The sequence below is a fragment of the Marmota monax genome, unplaced genomic scaffold (assembly GCF_021218885.2).
Source record: "Marmota monax isolate L192 unplaced genomic scaffold, Marmota_monax_Labrador192_F-V1.1 WCK01_AAM20220418_F8-fsc00092, whole genome shotgun sequence".
NCBI classification, from domain to species: Eukaryota; Metazoa; Chordata; class Mammalia; order Rodentia; family Sciuridae; genus Marmota; species Marmota monax.
In genome coordinates, this window is record NW_026692583.1 from 543,221 (window position 1) to 562,509 (window position 19,289).

The following is a 19,289-nucleotide window of genomic DNA, read 5'->3' on the forward strand; positions in this document are numbered from 1 at the left end:
TCAGTCATCTGCTTTGGGGGCATCATCCCTCGTCCTTCAAGCTGCTGCCCCTGGAGGCATCCTGGGGACAGGCTGCTGGACTTCTCTTTTTGCAACAGAAATTTAGAAGCTTCTAGAAGACAGCCCATCTGCATCTGCCACTTGGAGACCTGAGTGTCTGTCAGGATCCGTGCTCCGCAGCGGTGACAGGGATGCCCCGATGAGCACGGGTTAAGCAGATGCAGGTGGGTTTGACGGAGGAGCCCAGGCAGGCGGCTGTGCCTGGGACCCCGAGCTCCACGCCACCGTTGTTTGAGGACTGGGTCCTTTCCTCTTGTCCCTGTCACCCGAGGCCCAGCAGAAGTGGAGTCGGAACTTGATCCACACTGGGGGTCTCGGGAAGGGGAGGGGACCCTGGGGTCCTCCCTGGTGTGCACGGAGGTGGGAGGTGGCGTCCGACCAGCAGGGCCCTGTGTCCAGCACCAGCTGTGTTCCTGCCCCAGGAGGCCCTCCGGCTGTTGCCTTGCACACCTGGGCTCTGATGCCTGCGTCATGAAGTGAGGAGATGGGCTCAGAAGGTCAGGTCACTGCCCAGGTCACACAGCAAGGCCATTACAGAACCAGGGCCTGGAGCCAGGCTGCCTCTGCGGCCCGGGAGGGCTGCTGCTCTCCGTGTTGCCTGGCCTGCGGTTCCCCCTGGAGCCTGTGCACAGGGCAGCAAGGAGGACCGGGCGGGAGGCCAGGTGTGAGGAGGAGAGGCTGTGCTGTGTGTGTAGGCGTCCAGACAGCCTGGAGCTCGGCTGCCCCGTCACAGGACATTCTGGGGCCCTGGGAGGCCTCTCGGAGGCTGGTGCCCAAGGTCAGCTCAGAAGCAGGGTGTGTCTCCCAGGCAGCCGGGCTGGGGTCTCCCTTGGGCTGGGGTCTCCCGTGGGCTGGCAGGCCTGGTGGGCTCGTGGCCTCCCTCCTGCCTGCGGGCTCCTGGGCCTGAGCTCCAGTGTCCTCTCCGCTGAGATGGGCTGAAGGCAACTCCCACGGGGGGGTGGGAGGGGGCTGTGGACGGCCAGCGGCCCTGGGCTATGTCTGGTTCTCCAGGGAGGGGCAGGCAGCTCTGACCCCCGCTCAGCCCAGGCCCAGGAATGTCACCGTGTGGCTCCCGTGGAGGGCAGAGGCTGGGCAGGGAGCCCCTCCTCACGGCCCTGACAGATAGAGAACAGATTGGGTCTGCACTGCAGGGCGGGCGGCCCAGACCCGGTCAGCCCCCAACACAGCAGGCTCTCTTGTGGAGTGGACGCAGGCCAGGGCCGTAGAGCAGGCAGCCCGGCCGCCTGGGGCACAGTGTCCCTGGCACCGCTCGCCTGGCCAGGCCTGACCTGGCTTCCTGCTCTGCCCAAACCCCGCCCCTCCCGGCTGGGCTGGGCCTCAAGCCAACTGACCGCTCCCTGCCCAGGTGTCCCTCAGGACTGTGATCCTCCTCAGAGGCTCCTCCAGGGAAGTTCTGCCCTCCATCCCCCCATCCCTCCTTCATCCCCCTCCCAACGGCTACCCCTCCAGCTCCTCCATGACCTGCAAGTGTCCCACAGCCGGCCACTCCCCGGGCTGGCCACTCCCCCGGTTGAATTCATCTGTTCATCAGATATTTGTGGAGCAAATTCATTCATTTACCACATATATGGGGACCCACTGTGGGCCAAGGGACATTTACTAGCTTTCCAAGTGTCTGGGGACCCACTGTGCACCGAGGGACATTCACTGGTTACCAAGCATCTGGGGGACCCCCTGGGCCTCAGGTGCTGGGGACCCTGCAGGAGCAAGACACCTTCTCTGCCCTCCAGCCTCTCAGGGTCCAGCAGGCGACAGAAGTTTGACAATCAGGTGTTGTGGGCACTCACTGCGCGCCAGCCATGGGCAGGGCTGGGGGCCTGGGGGTGGCCAGGGAGGGCAGCGGAGCCCAGGCCAGGCTGGGAAGGCCCCCCCACCGCTGGGTGTGGCTGGGGCTGTGTCCTGCAGGGCCGCAGGCCAGCAGCTGTGGATGGGGCGGCGAGGCCTGGCGGGGAGCCCAGACTCCAGTTCCCTTCTGTGGGCAGCTGCTGATCTCGAGGACTCAGGTCCTTCCTGCTGACCCCCCTGGTCTTGCTGGGGGATGGTTCTCTTCTCTCAGCATCTGCAGGTCCAGAGTGGCTGACCCCACCCACTCCAGGAGCATGTGACCAAGGTTGGCCAATCAGACCATCCCATCCCCCTGGTCACAGCCTCTAGTTCAGAGGAAGGTCACATGATCCAGGCAGGGCTCAGTGACGTTCAGTCTGGGACCCACTGAAGGAGACAACTGTTGCTAATGGGGTTGGGGTTGGTGAGCGGATGGGATGCACGCCTAGGTTTCCTGAGAGTAAAACCAACCCAGAAGAAATGGAAAGATTGAGTCCTGGTGGTATCATATTGAGCCCCTGGATCAGGCTCTGCCTGAAGCTCATCCAACTCCCAGACTTTTCAGTGACATGAGCCAATAAATACTTTTGTTGCTTCAGCCACTTTGACTTGGGATTTTTGTCACCTGCAGCCAAGGGCTCTGACTGGTAAATAGACCTTCCCTTCCCTCCATTTCCTAAAACAGAAACCCCACCACCACGGGTGTGGAACAGAAAAATTAATCTCCCTGCTTTCTAAAAGCTGATGCCAGAGGAAGCAAGTCTGGGCCGTGCCCTCCCCCCCGCCCCGGGGAGGACGTCTGTCCTCCTGCTGGCCTGACCTGGCCTGAGTTGCAGCAGGACCACCTGACCCCCAGCCCAGCTCCCAAGGGCTTCTGGTGGCTGGTGCTGGGCGGCCCGGGGCACAGGGGGCAGCTGTGTCTGGCCTGGCCGCCCTTCTGGGCTTCACAGCTGGCCCAGGCTGGGGGATTGGTGACCCAAAGCCAGCAGGACCCGGGACGGCGAGGTTCTGAAAGCAAACAGAGCCGAGCAAGGCCTCGGCATGGGGCATGGGGGGCACAGGGGGCTCCATGGGGCATGGGGGGCTCTGGGGGGCAGGGGGGCATGGGGGGGCAGGGGGGCATGGGGGGGCTCTGGGGCTGAGAGGTCCGTGGTGGGTGCTGCTGTTTCCTGTGCTTGGCTTTTGATTTTTACATCTTTTTAAAAACGTAAGAATCATCCTTAGTTTGCAGGCTGCACAGAAATAGGCCACAAGATGGCCCCGCAGGCTCCATGACCCCCCTCCTCCCTGTCCCCTCCCCTCCTCCCGTCCCCCCCTCCTCCTTGTCCCCCTCCCCTCCTCCATGTCCCTTCCTGTCCTCCCTGTCCTCCACCCCTCCTCCCTGTCCCCCTCCCCCCTTCCTGTCCCCCTCCCCTCCTCCCTGTCCCTCACCCCTCCTCCCTGTCCCCCCTTCTCCCTGGCCCCTTCCCCACTTCTGTGTCCCCTCCCCTCCTCCGTGTCCCCTCCCTCCTCCCTGTCCCCTCCCTCCTCCCTGTCCCCCTCCCCTCCTCCCTGTCCCCTCCCCTCCTCCCTGTCCCCCTCCCCTCCTCCCTGTCCCCTCCCTTCCTCTCTGTCCCCTCCCCTCCTCCCTGTCCCCCTCCCTCCTCCCTGTCCCCCTCCCTCCTCCCTGTCCCCTCCCCTCCTCCCTGTCCCCCTCCCTCCTCACTGTCCCCTCCCTCCTCCCTGTCCCCCCTTCTCCCTGGCCCCTTCCCCACTTCTGTGTCCCCTCCCCTCCTCCGTGTCCCCTCCCTCCTCCCTGTCCCCTCCCTCCTCCCTGTCCCCTCCCTCCTCCCTGTCCCCCTCCCTCCTCTCTGTCCCCTCCCCTCCTCCCTGTCCCCCTCCCTCCTCCCTGTCCCCCTCCCTCCTCCCTGTCCCCCCCTCCCTCCTCCCTGTCCCCCCCTCCTCCCTGGCCCCTTCCCCACTTCTGTGTCCCCTCCCCTCCTCACTGTCCCCCTCCCCTCCTCCCTGTCCCCTCCCTCCTCCCTGTCCCCCCCCCCTCCTCCCTGTCCTCCTCCCCTCCTCCCTGTCCCCTCCCCTCCTCCGTGTCCCCTCCCCTCCTCCGTGTCCCCTCCCCTCCTCCGTGTCCCCTCCCTCCTCCCTGTCCCCTCCCTCCTCCATGTCCCTTCCTGTCCTCCCTGTCCTCCTCCCCTCCTCCCTGTCCCCTCCCCTCCTCCCTGTCCTCCTCCCCTCCTCCCTGTCCCCTCCCCTCCTCCCTGTCCTCCTCCCCTCCTCCCTGTCCTCCTCCCCTCCTCCCTGTCCCCTCCCTCCTCCCTGTCCCCCTCCCCTCCTCCCTGTCCTCCTCCCCTCCTCCCTGTCCTCCTCCCCTCCTCCCTGTCCCCCTCCCCTCCTCCCTGTCCCCTCCCTCCTCCCTGTCCCCCTCCCCTCCTCCCTGTCCCCCTCCCCTCCTCCCTGTCCCCTCCCTCCTCCCTGTCCCCTCCCTCCTCCCTATCCCCCTCCCCTCCTCCCTGTCCTCCTCCCCTCCTCCCCGTCCCCTCCCCCCCCCCCTGTCCCCTCCCTCCTCCCTGTCCCCCTCCCCTCCTCCCTGTCCTCCTCCCCTCCTCCCTGTCCCCTCCCCTCCTCCCTGTCCCCTCCCTCCTCCCTGTCCCCCTCCCCTCCTCCCTGTCCCCTCCCTCCTCCCTGTCCCCCTCCCCTCCTCCCTGTCCCCTCCCTTCCTCCCTGTCCCCTCCCTCCTCCCTGTCCCCTCCCTCCTCCCTGTCCCCTCCCCTCCTCACTGTCCCCCTCCCCTCCTCCCTGTCCCCCTTCCCTCCTCCCTGTCCCCTCCCTTCCTCCGTGTCCCCTCCCTCCTCCCTGTCCCTCCCCTCCTCCCTGTCCCCTCCCTTCCTCCCTGTCCCCTCCCTCCTCCGTGTCCCCTCCCCTCCTCCCTGTCCCCTCCCCTCCTCCCTGTCCCCTCCCTCCTCCCTGTCCCCTCCCCTCCTCCCTGTCCCCTCCCTCCTCCCTGTCCCCTCCCCTCCTCACTGTCCCTCCCCTCCTCCCTGTCCCCCTCCTTCTCTTTATTTCCTGGGGCAGGACTGCCCTGGGAAGGTTCTGGGGTCAAGAGTCCAGGCTGGATGTCACCTGCTCGCTGTCTCCGTGGGACTCGTGCTCGGGTCCCTCCTGCGTCCCCTCTGGGTGCTGGATGACATCTCCATGGGGGAGGAGGCCTGGGGCTTCCCATCTCAGCAGGCGCGGCCGCCCCCCTGGGGCCTGTGACAGTCCCAGCAACCCACTCCACAGTCCCCTTGCCTGGCCCCCTCCTCTCCTGGTGTGTAGCCCCCGAGGCGCTACTGACCGTGGGGTCCGCCCTGCCTGGGTGGCAACAGGGACAGCTGTGACCCTCATTTACCAGCTGCTTCCTGACCAGCAAGAAATGGCTCCAGGACACTTGCTGGTGGGGGGCTGTGGCCGTCACCCTGGGATTGGCTGGGATGTGCCGGCTGAGGACGCGGAGCCCCTGGCTGCCCAGGAAGGTCAGGCCTCTCCAGGACTCCAGTCCGGGCCTCTCCTGGCCTCTTTCTGAAGAGGCTGCCACCCCAGAGGGCCTGTGATTCCCACCCCGTCCCAACCTTGGGACTCTACTGAGGCTGACTCTGCCCTCTTGTTCCAGTGAAGGCACCACGTCAACTGTACTGGGTGGGGGGGACGATCCCCGCCAGACATGGGCCCAGCAGACCTGAGTGGAGCCCAGTTTCTGGTCCTGAGCTGTGTGACTTTGGGTGGGTGGTGCGACCTCTCTGGCCCTCCATTTCCTCACCTACGAGATGGGGCTGAGAGACATAGCCTTGAGTTTTGCGGTGGGGATCCTCCTCAGCATGGCCTGGCCTTGAGCTAGCCAGCTCCTGGCCCCCAGGACCCTGGACACTGCGCCCTGCGCTCAGCAGCCCTGGGGCTCTGGGCCGGGTGGCACGTTGCTTTCTCGGTGCTTGGGAATCTCCGTCTGGTGACTGGACGTTGGAAGAGGTGCGTGGCCTTCTGGCCGGGCTTCCTCACAGTGTTCCACCAGGTCACCCAGCTGGCCTGAGGCCCCCGGAGGCCTCTCCAGCCCGGGCTCCGCTCCCTGGATGCCCAGCCTGCTCCGGGCCTCTGTCCCCTGGTCCCCTGGGTATGGCTTGGTGGTGGCGCGCCCTTGGCCAGGCACAGTGGCCGCCCTGGACCAGAGGAAGAAACAGAAGCTCCACAGGGACCCAGCAGAGGCCCCTGGGCACCGTCCTTCCAAACAGAACGGCTCCGTTTCCGCGTGTCCTCCCCGGCTGCCCTGGGCCTGTGCCGACCTGGGTTGGAGCCGCGCATGGCCGGAGCCCAGGGGCCGCGTTCTCACTGACTTGATGGGAACCGACCTGGACTCGATTAGCAGCCGGGGCAGTGCTGACCGCAGGCGGGATGTCCAGGGAAGGGCCTGAGACTCACCCGGGGCTGCGGCAGGCCAAGGGCAGCTTGTGGCCACCTGCCCTCCTCGTCACCAGGCCCGGCTCCCTGGCCCGAGGGCTCGGCCCACCCAGTAGAGAAATGTCCACCCTGCACGAGTGGCCGAGGCTCTCTGTCCCCTGGTCTGAGCTGGCGGGAGGCCGGGCTGCGCCCGAGGCCTCTCCTGAGGGGCAGGTGGGGCCTGGGACAGTCTCCAGACACCAGGGGACATCATGTTGCTGTGGAGATGTCGTGGCCATGGAGAGGGCTGCCAGTGGACTCCAGAAGTCCCAAGGTGAAAAGGCCATGAGTATCTCAGGGACCACTTTTAATGTGGATTACAGTGATGACATTTTGGGTCAACTGGGGCCAATGAGAATCGAGAATCAGCCTCACCTGTGTTTTTCTTTAGTTTTTAATGCGGCCTGCGGATCCTCTGCCCAGACAGGGGCCCAGTGCAGCTCCTGGGACGGGGACGCAGCCCCTCCTCCCGCGAGCTCCGGTCCTCCATGTGCAGAGCGTGGCACTGGCCTCACCCGGCGTCCCCGGTGCAGGAGGCCGGCAGCTGCCCAATGACTCAGTTCCTGAGCCGGAAGGGGGAGTGGGCGTCCTCCACTCTGCCTCGCTTCCCTGTGCCCGGCTCCCTGCCCTCCCTGCCCCCAGGCCGGTCACCAGCTGCAGCGTCAGCGCTCGAGGCCTGGGGACGTCCCTGCTCCGTCCTGAGTACCCCTGAGTACACATTGATCCGGGCCAGGGGGACCAGACCCAGACCTTGCTGGGACACGGTGCCTTTGAGATTTATTTAAACCCTGAGACACCCTGGTTGGCCCCAGGCCTGACAGCAGGAGATTCACAGCCGTAGCTGGGTTTTGGGTTGTTGTTGTTTTTTTTTTTTTTTTGGAGGGAGGGTTCCAGGGATCGAGCTCAAGGACACTGGGCCACTGAGCCACGTCCCCAGCCCTATTCTGTATTTTATTTAGAGACAGGGTCTCACCGAGTTGCTTAGGGCCTCACCATTGCTGAGGCTGGCTTTGAACTCCTGATCCTCCTGCCTCAGCCTCCCGAGCCCCTGGGGTTACAGGCGTGGGCCACGGTGCCCGGCTCGCTGTGGGTGCTCTTTAAGTGCGCAGTTCAGGGCCTGGAGGGGCCCACAGGGTCGCGCACCATGCAGTGGCCCCAGCCTCCCACCTGCGCCAAGACCAGGAGGGCCGTCCAGCCTGGTAGACCCCTGTAGGGGCAGGGCAGGGGCACCCTGAGAAGCCAGCGCCCGCTCTAGGGCCAGGGCAGCTCCTGGCCTCCCGTCCTTGGTCTCCACAGGGCCCACTGCCAAGGCCAGAAGGCAGGGCAGCTTGCCACCCAGGGGCGGCCTGGGGACAGAGGGGGGGAGGGGAGGATCTGGGCGGAAGGACGGGCACCGGTGGAGCTGACTCTTGTTGCCTCTCGTGGGCACCAGCCTAGTCCTCACTGGGGATTGGCCTCTGCTCGCACTCCGCAGACAGTGCCCGACTCCAGGCTGGGAGGGGTGGGCGCAGCTGGCCTTCCGATCCGCTGTGGGCTTAGGAGAGCCGATCCAGCCTGCGCTGCGGCCTTTGCCAGGGACGTGGAAGGGGCAGCTCCTTCTCTGTCTCGGATCACAGGGACGATCGTAGGACTCCTGGCAGCCAGCATGCCACCTCGGGGAGAATGTGAATGGAGGAGTGGACAGGCCAAGGAGGGAGTGTGACCAAGGTCTGGTGACATGACTCAAGTCCCTGGATCTGGCTGTGCCTGAAGCTGACTCTATTCCTGGAATTCTGCTTCCTGGGGCCAGGACTCTCCCTTTCCGCTTGCACAGGCCTGACTTTCGCTGGCCGGCAAGAAAGGTCCCTCTCATTGTCAGTTTTCTCGTTTCTCTTTGTCACTGTGGGCCACAGCCCGGTTATGCCGGTCTCAGGGATTTTCAGCGGCTCACAGGATCGCTGAGCAAGCGGCAGATGTGGGGACACGAGCCGCCTTCTGCCTCCAACTCCGACAGCGTTTCCTCTGCACCTGCGTCAGCCGGGCCCAGGGGGGAGGAGGGGCTGCGTGGCCGCGATGCCCGGCTGGCATGCGGTGCCCTGGCGCCCCTCCAGGGGTCTTGCTTCCCACTCTTCTTCTTGCCCAGCGTCCCATGTCACTGAGCCTCGTTCCCACATCTGCCACCCGGGCTCCTCCTTCCCGCCTGCCCCCCGGGTCCCAGGAAAGCCCCCGGCCAGGCTGGGCAGGGTGTGCTGTGGCCCAGCACGTACGGGGCAGTACCCATGCACTGCCGTTGGCCCCAGTTCCCCGGGGAGGCTGGGGGCCACTCCAGGACGGAGCCGGGCAGCGCCCTTCCCTGTGCTGGGGTCTCAGGGAGCCAGGTCCCTGCTGCAGACGGAGGGAGAGGGCTGGAATTTTACCCAAGGGACATTTTCAGCTGAAAAACATCACCTCAGCCCTCCCGGGCATCCCACCGTGTTCCAGAAACTTCTCAGCTTAGCCAGTCCCTTGAGACACGCCGGGGCCCCGTTCTCTGTCCTGCCTGGCCGCGGGGGTCACACGGGGCCACCGCGGGGCAAGCCTTGGTGTTCCCAGCCTGCTCTACCCAGCCTGGCACAGCAGCGGGGGCACCTTGGGAAAGCCCTGGGATGTAGGAGCCTCCGTGGTCCCCTGGGGAACATGGGGACATATCCACATCCTGGTCAGCATCATGGCAAGCGTGGGAGCATCGTGCCTCGGAGGGCAGCGTGGCCACTCCTCCCGCCCCGAGGGACATGGCAGCTCTCCGTGGGCTCCTCCCGTCCCTATGCTTTGGTGACTCCGCTGCAGGGCATCCTGGGTTAGTGACGCTGACCGTGAAGGTGGCCGAGTCCACTGCAATGGTTACCTCAGCTCTCTGGCCTCCACGCCCCAGCTGCAGGGGGACAGGAGCTGCTACCACTCAGGCTGCAAAGAAGATGGCAGCTGCCCAGCAGCTGACCGAAGCCCCACGGATAGGCAGCAGGCTCGGGGCAGCTCCTGGGGCAGCACCCTGGCACCAGGTCCTCACCCCTAAGGGTCCCGGACCCCAGGAGCAGAGGCCAAGGGGCATCACAGCCTGCGGGTCCTCCCTGGACACGCGTCTGCCTGGCCCAGGGCGTTCTCTGCTCAGTGTTGGGGGCCGGGGGCTCCCGGGGCTCCTGGGGGGTCTGCTTCCCGCTCACCTGGCCGTGGGCAGGACCCGGGCCTGGCCATGGAGCCGGCTGGCCGCTCTCCCCAGGGTTCCCGAGCTGAGGCCCAGACCCCAGGACCTCAGAATGCGACCGCATGGAGACAGGGTCTTTGAAGGGGTGACTAAGCTACCAGGGGCCCCCGGGGTGGCCCTGACGCAGCCTGATTGGTGTCCACGTGAGGACATTGGGCAAGCTGGAACCCAGCCAGGCAGGGAGAAGTCAGAGGCCGCAGCCCTGCCACACCCTGCCCTTGGACGTCAGCCCAGAGCCAGGTGGGAGAAGCGGCTGCGGTGGCCCTGCAGTCCGTCTGTGCCCCGGGCCTCCCAGCACGGCTCCTCACTTCTCCAAGGCCAGCAGAGGACTCTTCCCATGGGACAGACACAGAGTCGCTCACGGCATGAGTGACAATGCCACGGCCTGGCTCACGCTCAGCAGGAGGGAGGAGCAGGTCTGCAGATTCCAGGAGGGGGACTGTGGGGCCTCCTCAGAGTCCGTCCACCCCACTCAGTGTCCTGACCTGCTCATTTGCTCTGGGAGGTTGTTTAAGTAAGAGTAAGGCTGACTGTGGCCCCCACGGTGCACCTGGACATCACGTGTTCTCGAGTCCATGGTACACCAGTCAGGAGAGGTTAGGTTTTGCCACAGTAACGAATGACCCCAAATCCCAGCTAAACAAACAACCGCGGTTTCTCCCTTTTCCTTTGTGGGTCACGCAGACCTCAGTGCTCTTGGTAAACAGAATGGCCACCACTGGGCGGCAGCCAGTTGCTCACAGGATCTTGAAATGAGTCATATGCCAGTGTGGTGGCCACGCCTGCAATCCCGGGGACTCAGGAGGCTGAGGGAGGAGGATCGCAAGCTCTAGGCCAACCTCAGCAACTTGGCAAGGCTCCGAAAAATTTAGGGAGGCCTTGTCTCAAAAAAAGAAAAGAAAAAGGAAAAAGTTTGGAGGGGCCAGAGACGCTGCTCGGGGGTAACGTGCCCGAGGCGTGTGGACTCAGGACTCAGAGGTAAGATGTACATGACCCGCGCTGAAGCTTCATCACCTAGAGAACCCAGTCACTACCCCCACCCGCTGTGTGACAAGATGGGCACAGTGACACCTGCATTTTCAGAGGAGAAAGCTGAGGCTCAGAGAGGTTAGGAGTCTTGCTCAAGAACCCACAGCTTCAAGCAGCTAAGCAGAGGCGTCTCCCATGTGCTCAGGACACCCCCATCCTCCTCCCCAGGCCTGGTTTATGGTCCAACCTGAGCCACACACGCGTGTGAACACACTCACGCTCACACGTGTGCACCGCCCCGAGTGCGGCAAGGGTGGCGTGGAGCGCGGGCTGAGCCCCCCTCCGGGCTCGTGACACGGTGATGACCAAGGACGGGTCCAGGGAGCTGCTCTGCAGGGACCTCTGTGGCTGAGCCTCGTTCCAGGAGATGCCCTGGAGGCCCTGGGGTCGTCCTGGTGATCTATGGCACTGGGCTGCCTGCCATCCGCTCCCGCGGGAGGGTCTGGCTGGCTCACTGTGTCCCCAGGACCAGGCGGGCACCGGGCAGGGCCTCGAGGGCTCCTGCAGACAGCGGGCTGCTGGGGACAGACGGCTCCCGGCCCATTGGACCTGCCCCGTGTGGACGGTGGACTGGACTGCTCCTCTGTCCCCCAGCACAGGGCCACCTGCTGTGGTGGCCCCAGAGCCCCCGGAGTCCCTGCTGCTCTTTGTCCTGTGTGTGTGTCCAGCCCCCTGGTGGCCCCTGCCTCAGCTTCCAGACACCCCCAGCCTCACCAGGCTCTGGCCATGGTGGCACACCTGGACGGTGCAGCGGTCCAGCCCCCGGGCTCCTGGCGGCCACGTGGCCCCTTAAGTCCCTTGGTCACCATCAGACAGGGGGATCATGTCAGAGCCCCAGGCCTGCGGCAGGGAGGCTCCACCCGAGGGTCCCCGCGGCTCCCACCCCAGAAAAAGCCAGAGTGTGAAGTGACAAGCCCCCTGTAGCCCGCCCCCTCCCCGTCTGTCCTCATCTCCCACCTGTGGCCCTGTCACTCACCCAGCACCAGCCCCTTGGTGGTCCCTCACAGTCGCCAGCCCCCCACACTGGGTCACGGGTACAGCCTCCCGTCCCCTCCCTGACCATGGGACCCAGGGGTGGGCAGTGGCCTGTCTGGTTCTGTGACCTGGGGCAGGGGTCCCACAGGGCCGGGAGAGGCCCCCACCTGCTGCAGGTGGCCCTGGTGGGTCACAGAGACCAGGCCCCCTGAGCAGCCGCCCCATCATGGAACCCGCTGCCCCCCAACCCCCGGCTTCCAGGAGCGCGAGGCGGACGTGAGGGAGCGTGCAGGGGGCGAGGGGCTCTCGGGACCCCGGAGTTAGCTCCTCTGTGCTCTGGAACAGCCTCGGGGCCTGGAGGGAGCAGGAGGCGTGTGGAGGGGCCGAGGCTGGACCGGCAGGGCTGAGGCTGGACTGGCTGACCTTCGGCTGCAGGGGCGTGTCCAGGGGCAGCCAGCAGAGCCCAGCAGATGTGTGGCCAGGACAGCCCAGTGCCACCAGCCTGCTGCCCACCATGAGCCAAACAGAGCTGGTGATTTGTGCCCCGGGGCCCTGGGGTCCAGGGGTCATCGCCATGCGGCGTGCAAGTGCTCAGTCAATGTCTCCGCTGTGCGCCAAGCATGTGGGCCTGGTGGCTCCCGGGCCGGGGCCAGCCGGACACCGGCCAGGGGGCATCCTGTCACCCTGTGGGAGTGGCGCTCACGGCCGGGTTCACTGGGCCGAGCTGGCCCGGGCAGATCCGGGGGCAGGGCTTCCTGGGCCTGCGGCTCCGGCCCTGGCCCCCAGCCAGCCCTTCCACGGCTGCGGCAGGACTCCTGGCAGGACAGAGCTGGGTCCCAGTCTGTCCACGGCCCCTTGCCTCCGACAGCATGGCCTATCTCGCCGACCCACAGGGCCACCCACGGTTCCTGCCGGCTCTCCCCTCAGCCGGTCCCCTCCTCCCCGGCACAGACAGTACCTGGAGCAGAGCCCGGGACACGGTTCTCACAGGACAGGCTGGCTGGGAGCAGGGACAGAGCCATCTGGAGGGTCTCTGGGCCCTGAACTGCACCGGGGAGGGTCCTGTCTCTGAAAGGCTTCCCTGAGGCCCCTACTTAAGTCAGGGCTCAGCAAGAGGAAGGAAGGGCTGGTTAGAAAGTGAAAGGTGGCGGCTGCGTCCGTCCTGCAGAGGGCTTCTGGGATCTCAGGCTCTTCCTCTAAAGGAAACCTGGTGTGGGGCGGCCACGGGAAGGATGTGGGAACAGCATCAGCCGGGCACTCGTGGTGCTGGTGGAGGCCTGGCCTCTGAGATCTTCAGGATGTCACTTGTCTCCTTGATCTGATCAACAGGTACGCGCCCGGATCATAGGTTTCTTAAAATATATTGCTGCGTTATCTAATCTGAAAGTCCATCCCGGAGCCGACCAGCTCTCGTAAGCAGGCGAACCGGGTGATTTTCATAGACCAGCGAGGTCTCATAGCACGAGGATTTACAGATTTCTCAGGAAGTTGGGAGTGACCGTCAGGAGGGAAGGGCCAGGGGCCGGGATGGGTGCTCAGGTCTGGGCTCCGTCCTGGTCCCTTTGTCCTTCCTCGGATTCCTTCTGTCCTTTCTTCCTTTTCTGCTCCACCTCATCTTCATCGGGAGCCAGGCCGGCTGGGGGGGGGGGTGTTACAGACACAGCTTTTCTTCATTTTTATTGTGGTAAATTATCTATTGCATAAAAACCACTGCATTAGCCACTGTGAGGTCCAAGGTCTGGTGTTAGTGACACTCGCCACGAGCCGGTTCCTGGGGCTCCTGTCACCCTGAACAGTGGCCCTGTCCCTGGCCCTGTGGAGCAGTAACTGCCACTCCCCTATCCTGGCCATGGCGCCCTAGCCCTCCTCTCCTCTAAGCTGGGTCTCCTCATGGGCACCCCTGGCTGCCAGCTTCTTGCCCTTGGCATAACACCCTCAAGGCTCATCCACGCAGTGGCCGGGGCCAGAAGTCCCTCGCTTCCTGCCCTTTCCATGATGTAAATGGGCTTCCATTTTGAGCACTGGGCATGCGCAGTAGGGAAGGTACCAGCCGGAAGGCAGGGCAGGCCCAGCGGGAGTTCCAGGGTCCCTGGGGATGCGCTGCTGCTGGTGGGGGAAGCAAAGCATTCTGGGCCACCAGCTCAGCAGGTGCAAAGGCCCCGTAGGGGAGGCCGGCTATGTCTTCCAATGCGTGGGTTACAGATTAAGTGTTTGTGTCTCCCCCACATTCATAGGTTGAGGTCCTGACCCTGCATGTGATGGTGTCGGGAGGCAGAGCCTGTGGGAGGGGACAAGGTCATGACATGGGCCCCCACGGGGGGTGTTAACTTCAAGCAGGGACCCCAGAGAACTCCCTGGCCAGTTTCCACCCCGTGAGGACATCTGGGGAGCAGCAGCCCTCACCAGAGTGGGACCTCTGGGGCCTCCACCTTGGGCCTCAGCCTCCAGAGCGGTGAGCACCACATTTCCTGCTCCTTGGCCACCAACGGGACCCAGCGGGACAGTGTGGCCTCAGAGCTGCATTCAGCCCACGGCGGGAGCTCTCTGTGCAGTGACGGAGGGCAGGGCCACGGCCAGGCCTGTCCTGGCTGCCAGAGGGTCCCGGGTTGCTCTCACAGCAGGCCTGGCCCTGCAGACAGTAGAAGAACATGAAAAACCAAAAGCCGGTTCCTGTTGACCTTGAGCTCCTGGATCCAGCTGTACTTGAAGGAGGAATGTCTGAGACTTTCAGATACGAGATACGGAGCTCCTGGCTCCCGCCCTGGGGTGGAGCCTGCGGTGCCCGGGCTTTCCCTGGGCCTCCCTCCCTCTCCAGCTCCGGCACTGCCCGGAACCCCAGCGTGGACCCCTCGCACAGGCCCCGAGGGAGTTCAGGACAGCCTCCCCCCGCCCTCCCCCCGCCCGCTGGGCTCCTGGGCGATACATCCTAATGTATATTTAACAGTGGTTCAAAATCGAATTAATTTAGCTGGTTAATAAACTGTAACATCCGTTTCTAAATCGGGCACATTTTCCCGAGCCTGTTGGTCTAATTTGTTGCTGTTGTGATCCTTCAGCGCTGATGGGATCGCGGAAAGGTTTCCAGTGAAATCATCCAGATTTGATTAGGGTCCAGCACGTTAATATCCTTCTTTCCCAGAGTCCTCGGGGAGCCCGGCCGAGGCCCGCCGTCTCCCACGCGGGGAGGCTCCGCAGGCCGTCTCAGAGCCCAGCTCACCCCGGCCCTCTTTAGAGACGCCCTTTGTGGGGTGTGCATTTATGGAGCGCTGACTGTATGCACAGCCCTGATGTGAACATTCTCAGTGGAGAAGAGGGGGGTTCCCATGTGACAGTCACTGCAGAGAGGTCACGTCCAGTTTTGCCTCCCAAGGGATCCCGGGCCCGGTGCAGAAAGGTGCCCATAGACAAACAGGCTCAACCTTGAACTTGCCCTGACTCCCCGGTGCTGGGTGCTGGGGTGGGTGAGGCAATAGAGGGCAGGAGGGGGACCTGGACCATACGCGGGAGGCTGGAGTGGGCAGGGGTCTCTGGGACCCTCTGCTCTCACCCCACCCCCGACTCCACTTCTTCGGGGATGTGCCAGGCCTCCCCATGGTCACAGAGGGACGTCCAGTGACCTTCCAGGGACCCTCCTTCAGGGAAGGGCGGGCAGGGCCAGGCTGGCAGCAGAGTCCCGGGAGCTCCCCACAGTGGGTCCTCCAGCCAGCACGCCAGTCCGTCCATGGGGACAGGGTCTCGGTGGCCTGGTGTGCCCCTCTGCCTCTGGTGGCCCCTGAGCTTGGCACCGCCCTTCGCTCCCATCCGAGTGAGCACCAGAGCAGCAGCGGCGTCCATGCCATGCTGGACCTTTCAGATTCGCAGAGGACAGTGTCCCTCCCCCGCCCGCAGCCCCCACCGCCTGGTCACCCTGGGGCGCCGCCCCCTCCGGCTCCGCGTCCCTCGACCTGTGCCTCCCACCTCATGTGTGGATCCCAGCCTGAGCAGCAGTGTCCTCGGGCCCCGGCCCCCGACAGCAGGAGCCCCCGCGGACCTATCGGTGGCCCAGGATGGCCCTCAGATGCGCCCGGTGGCCCCTACACAGGGCGTTGCCGCTCCTCAACAACTGACTGGCGTCTGAGGCCAGGAGGTACCAGGTGTCAACTCTGGCTTCTGTAACTCGGTCCCTGCTGTCACAGGTGAGGACACCAGTTGGAGGGAACTGGGCTTCCCATGGGTGGGACACTCTTGTCCCCTCGCCCCTCCCACACCAGGGGCCCACTGGGTTAGGGGCCCATCTAGTGCCCACAGGTATGGAGGGGTCCCAAGCCCCCCTCTGTTTATCTGTGGCCTCGCCCTGGCCATGTCCAAGTGATGTCCTCAGGGCTGCGAGGACACCATGCCCGTCCCCACTTCCCCACACGTCCAAGGTTGCTGGGCCCAGGGTGGAGCCAGGACTGGAGATGGGGGCCATTGGGCTCCCAAGCCCGGCTGCCTCCTGCTGCCCGCGCCTGCCCAGCCTGGTTTAAGTAGAGCAGGCCAGGTTCGGGAAGGATGCGGGGAACGTGAAGGGAAGGGGCTCTACTTAAACCAGGGACAGAAGCACGCCCCACAGGGGCCACCTGGCACCTAGTCGAGGGCAGAGCCGAGGGGCACAGAGGCCCAGGCGGGAACGCTGCCCCTGTCCTGGTGGACGCTGAGTCTCGAGGAAGCCAGCCCCAGCCTGGTGTTCACCCCACTGTCTGCACACCCGCCCGCCTGCATTGGCCCGTCCGCTGCGTGGCAGAGCTATGCCCTGGACTTCCATGCGCCAGTGTCTCTGCTGGCTGCAGGTCAGGCTGCACCGGGAAGCCCGGCCACCGGCTCGCTGTTCTCAGGGTGAGTGGTCAGCGCCCAGGGGACCGAGGGGCCTTCCTGGGGCCTGTCAGCACTGGTGCCTGGAAGCCTAGGATGTCACCTCTGCTACCCAGGGACTGCCCCTTCCCTGCCCACGCTGTCTCTGGCCCTTCCCTCCAGGCTCCGGGTCCCCACTGCCCGTTAAAAACAGAAAAAGGCCAGTGGTTTACTGGGCATCAAGCACTGCAGAGCCTGGGCAGCTTCCAGAGTAAGTCAGAAACGGCTCCCTGGGCCTCGAGGAGGAGCCCGCCTGTCTTCTGGAACATCCGCTGCCTGCATGTCCTTGCCACCTCCTAAGTGCCCAGAACAGAACCTGGCATGCAGTTGGTGCCCGGCCAAGGTTTGTTGAATGACTCATGGACAGTAGAGTACAAACATCTTCCCCCATGGCCGCTAATGGGCATCGCCCAGGCTCCTGTTATTACTCTGCCTTTAGGGAGAGGGTCTGAGACCCCCAAGAGGTGCAGGAACCAGCCATACTTGCCCAGCTGTGCAGGGCAGGCCAGGAGCACAATGGGGGCCTCTGTGGCACCTACCAAGGAGCAAGCACCCCCTCTTCTTGTCCTTCCCAGCCCGCAGCAGGAGCTGCCGTCATGGTGGATGCCCGGTGTGTGGTGGCATCCAGGGACTAAGCAGGTAGGTCTGGGCATCGGCCCAGCCGTCAGGCCACACAGGGAGACACCGGCTCCCCTCAGTGAGAGCCTCGCTCTGTGGCCCGGGCAGCCAGAGGTGCCTGCAGCTGGACAGGTGCTTCGACCTTCACCAGGTGCAATGATGTCCGCGGGCAAAATATTAGGACAGAGCTTCCAGGAATCCAGAAAAGAAGAGGAGTTTGAGGGAAAATGCACCCCGTTCCTGCCTCCCGGCGCGAGCTGGAGAGCTCTGCCTGGCTCTCCAAGGGAGGCCAGAGGGCCACGGGGACGCTGGGTGGGCTTTGGGCCCTCGGGGGTGGGGATCCTACCCCGGGAGCGAGACAGAGAAGTGCTTCTGGGTGCCGCTGGCTTTGGCTCCAGAGGGACAAACAGCGTTCTTCTGAGGACTCCTGGGCCATGTCTCACCCTGGCAGAGACCAGGTCTGCAACGTCATCTGTCCACCAGGGACTCCCAGGGGACGCGGGCAGAGCTGGCCCCAGGGGATCTCACCTGGCTTGGAGTCGCTGGCCCCAGGCGCCCCGGAGCCTTAGCAAACTGAGAAAGGTGTGGGCGTGAGCCGGCGGTACTGGGAGCCCCAGGGTGGCCAGACCTCTTGGTCAGCAGCAGACAGGGTGTTCAATTTTCCACTGTCAACCCACAGAAGGGGGCCCGAGTGCTGTCCAGAACACAGCAGCCCTGGCCAGCTGCCCTGGGCTCTCAGTGCGGATCCTATAGGTGGGAAGAGCAAACCGCAGTCAGACCCCACACTCCTCCCTGCTGGGCTGTCTTCGCTCTGCTGCTGTCTCTCTTGGGAAGGTGACTGTTTCTAACAAGAAATGAAACTTCCAGAGCCCAAACTTGGGGCACAGGGAGAGCGGGTGGGAAGTTTTGTGGTCATTTATTGCAGTAGCCACTGGAAACGCGCAACGCCCAGTGTCCCCGCCCACAGGACCCAGTTGGCACTTTCCAGTGCAACAAAGAAGGACAAAAGGAATAGTGGCTTCACATTGGACGGGGCTCAGCGACACATTCCACATGGCGGAGATAGGCCAGCTGCATGTGTCATGACAGTGACCAGAGATCTACCCAGGAGCTGGGTGTGTCTTGGTGGATGGGAATGGCTCCTGGGGCATGGCTCAGTGGGTGTGGGTAAATGGGCGTGGCTAAGAGGGGGCGTGGCTTGGTGGTATGAAGTCTTTCAGAGGGGCGTGGCTCAGTGGGTGTGGCTTAATAGTGGGCAGTGGCTCAGAGGGTGTGGCTCTGTGGCTATAGTTCAGTAAGGTGTGGCTCATTGGGGGCGTGGCCCTGAGGGGCGTGGCTCAGAGGGGCTTGGCTTGGTGGGGTTGTCTCCATGGAGAGTGGCTCTGTGGGTGTGGCTCAGAGGGGTATGGCTCATTGGGGGCGTGGCCCTGATGGGCGTGGCTCGGTGTAGAAAGTGGCTCGGAGAGGCGTGGGTCAGTGGGCGTGGCTTAGTAGGGGGAGAGCCTCAGAGGGGTGTGGCTTGGTGGAGGTGTCTCCATGGGGCATGGCTCTGGGGGTGTGGCTCAGAGGGGTGTGGCTCAGTGGTGGAGTATCAACTCATCCCGCAGGAGCCCCAAATCTCCACCCCCAGAGCCTCAAAATACGTAAACACGAATTCAGGCATGGAGAGTAGATGTGAGTACACTTGGTTAATGAGCATTCATTAAGCACCTACAGTATGCCTGACCCAGAAATGGGTGCTAGGCTCACGTGGCACAGACCCCAACCTGTGTGGTCCTGAGCTCATTTACCTCATGTGAAAACCAGGGATAACAGTTCTGACCTCATAGCGGTGAAGGGACTGACCTGCTGAGGGCCACATACTCAGCTGGGACCAGTTGTGTTAGTGGGGGGTAAACCAGGTCACAGGAAGCAGCAGGCAGAGAGGCGGGAGGGACAGGAGGCCCCATCGGAGGAGCAGAGCAGGTGACGGGGTGTGACGGAGTGGGGGTGCAGGTGGGGCCTGGCAGGGCTGCCCCTGGGGAGTTGGGGTCCCCGAGGAGCCTGCAGAGCTCTCTCAGCCACTCAGCCTCCTGGGTGCCCTGCCCCAGCCTGCTGTCCTGAGCGTCCCTGGGGCACCCGTCACCCTGGGAGGAGCGAGGAAGAGCTCAGGATCCGAGCCACTCCCTGACCATGGGGGGCTTGGACACGGCCACACAGCTCACGGTCCTGG

General features: G+C 64.3%; 1 long non-coding RNA gene across 1 annotated transcript; it reads left to right on the top strand.

The window, feature by feature from the left end:
* The first annotated feature begins 11,066 nt into the window (after positions 1 to 11,066).
* Positions 11,067 to 14,590, top strand: LOC124093679 (uncharacterized). Its single transcript, XR_006852028.2, has 2 exons — positions 11,067 to 12,919; positions 13,925 to 14,590. It is a non-coding gene; the product is annotated as an uncharacterized LOC124093679 (long non-coding RNA).
* Positions 14,591 to 19,289: the final 4,699 nt, after the last annotated feature.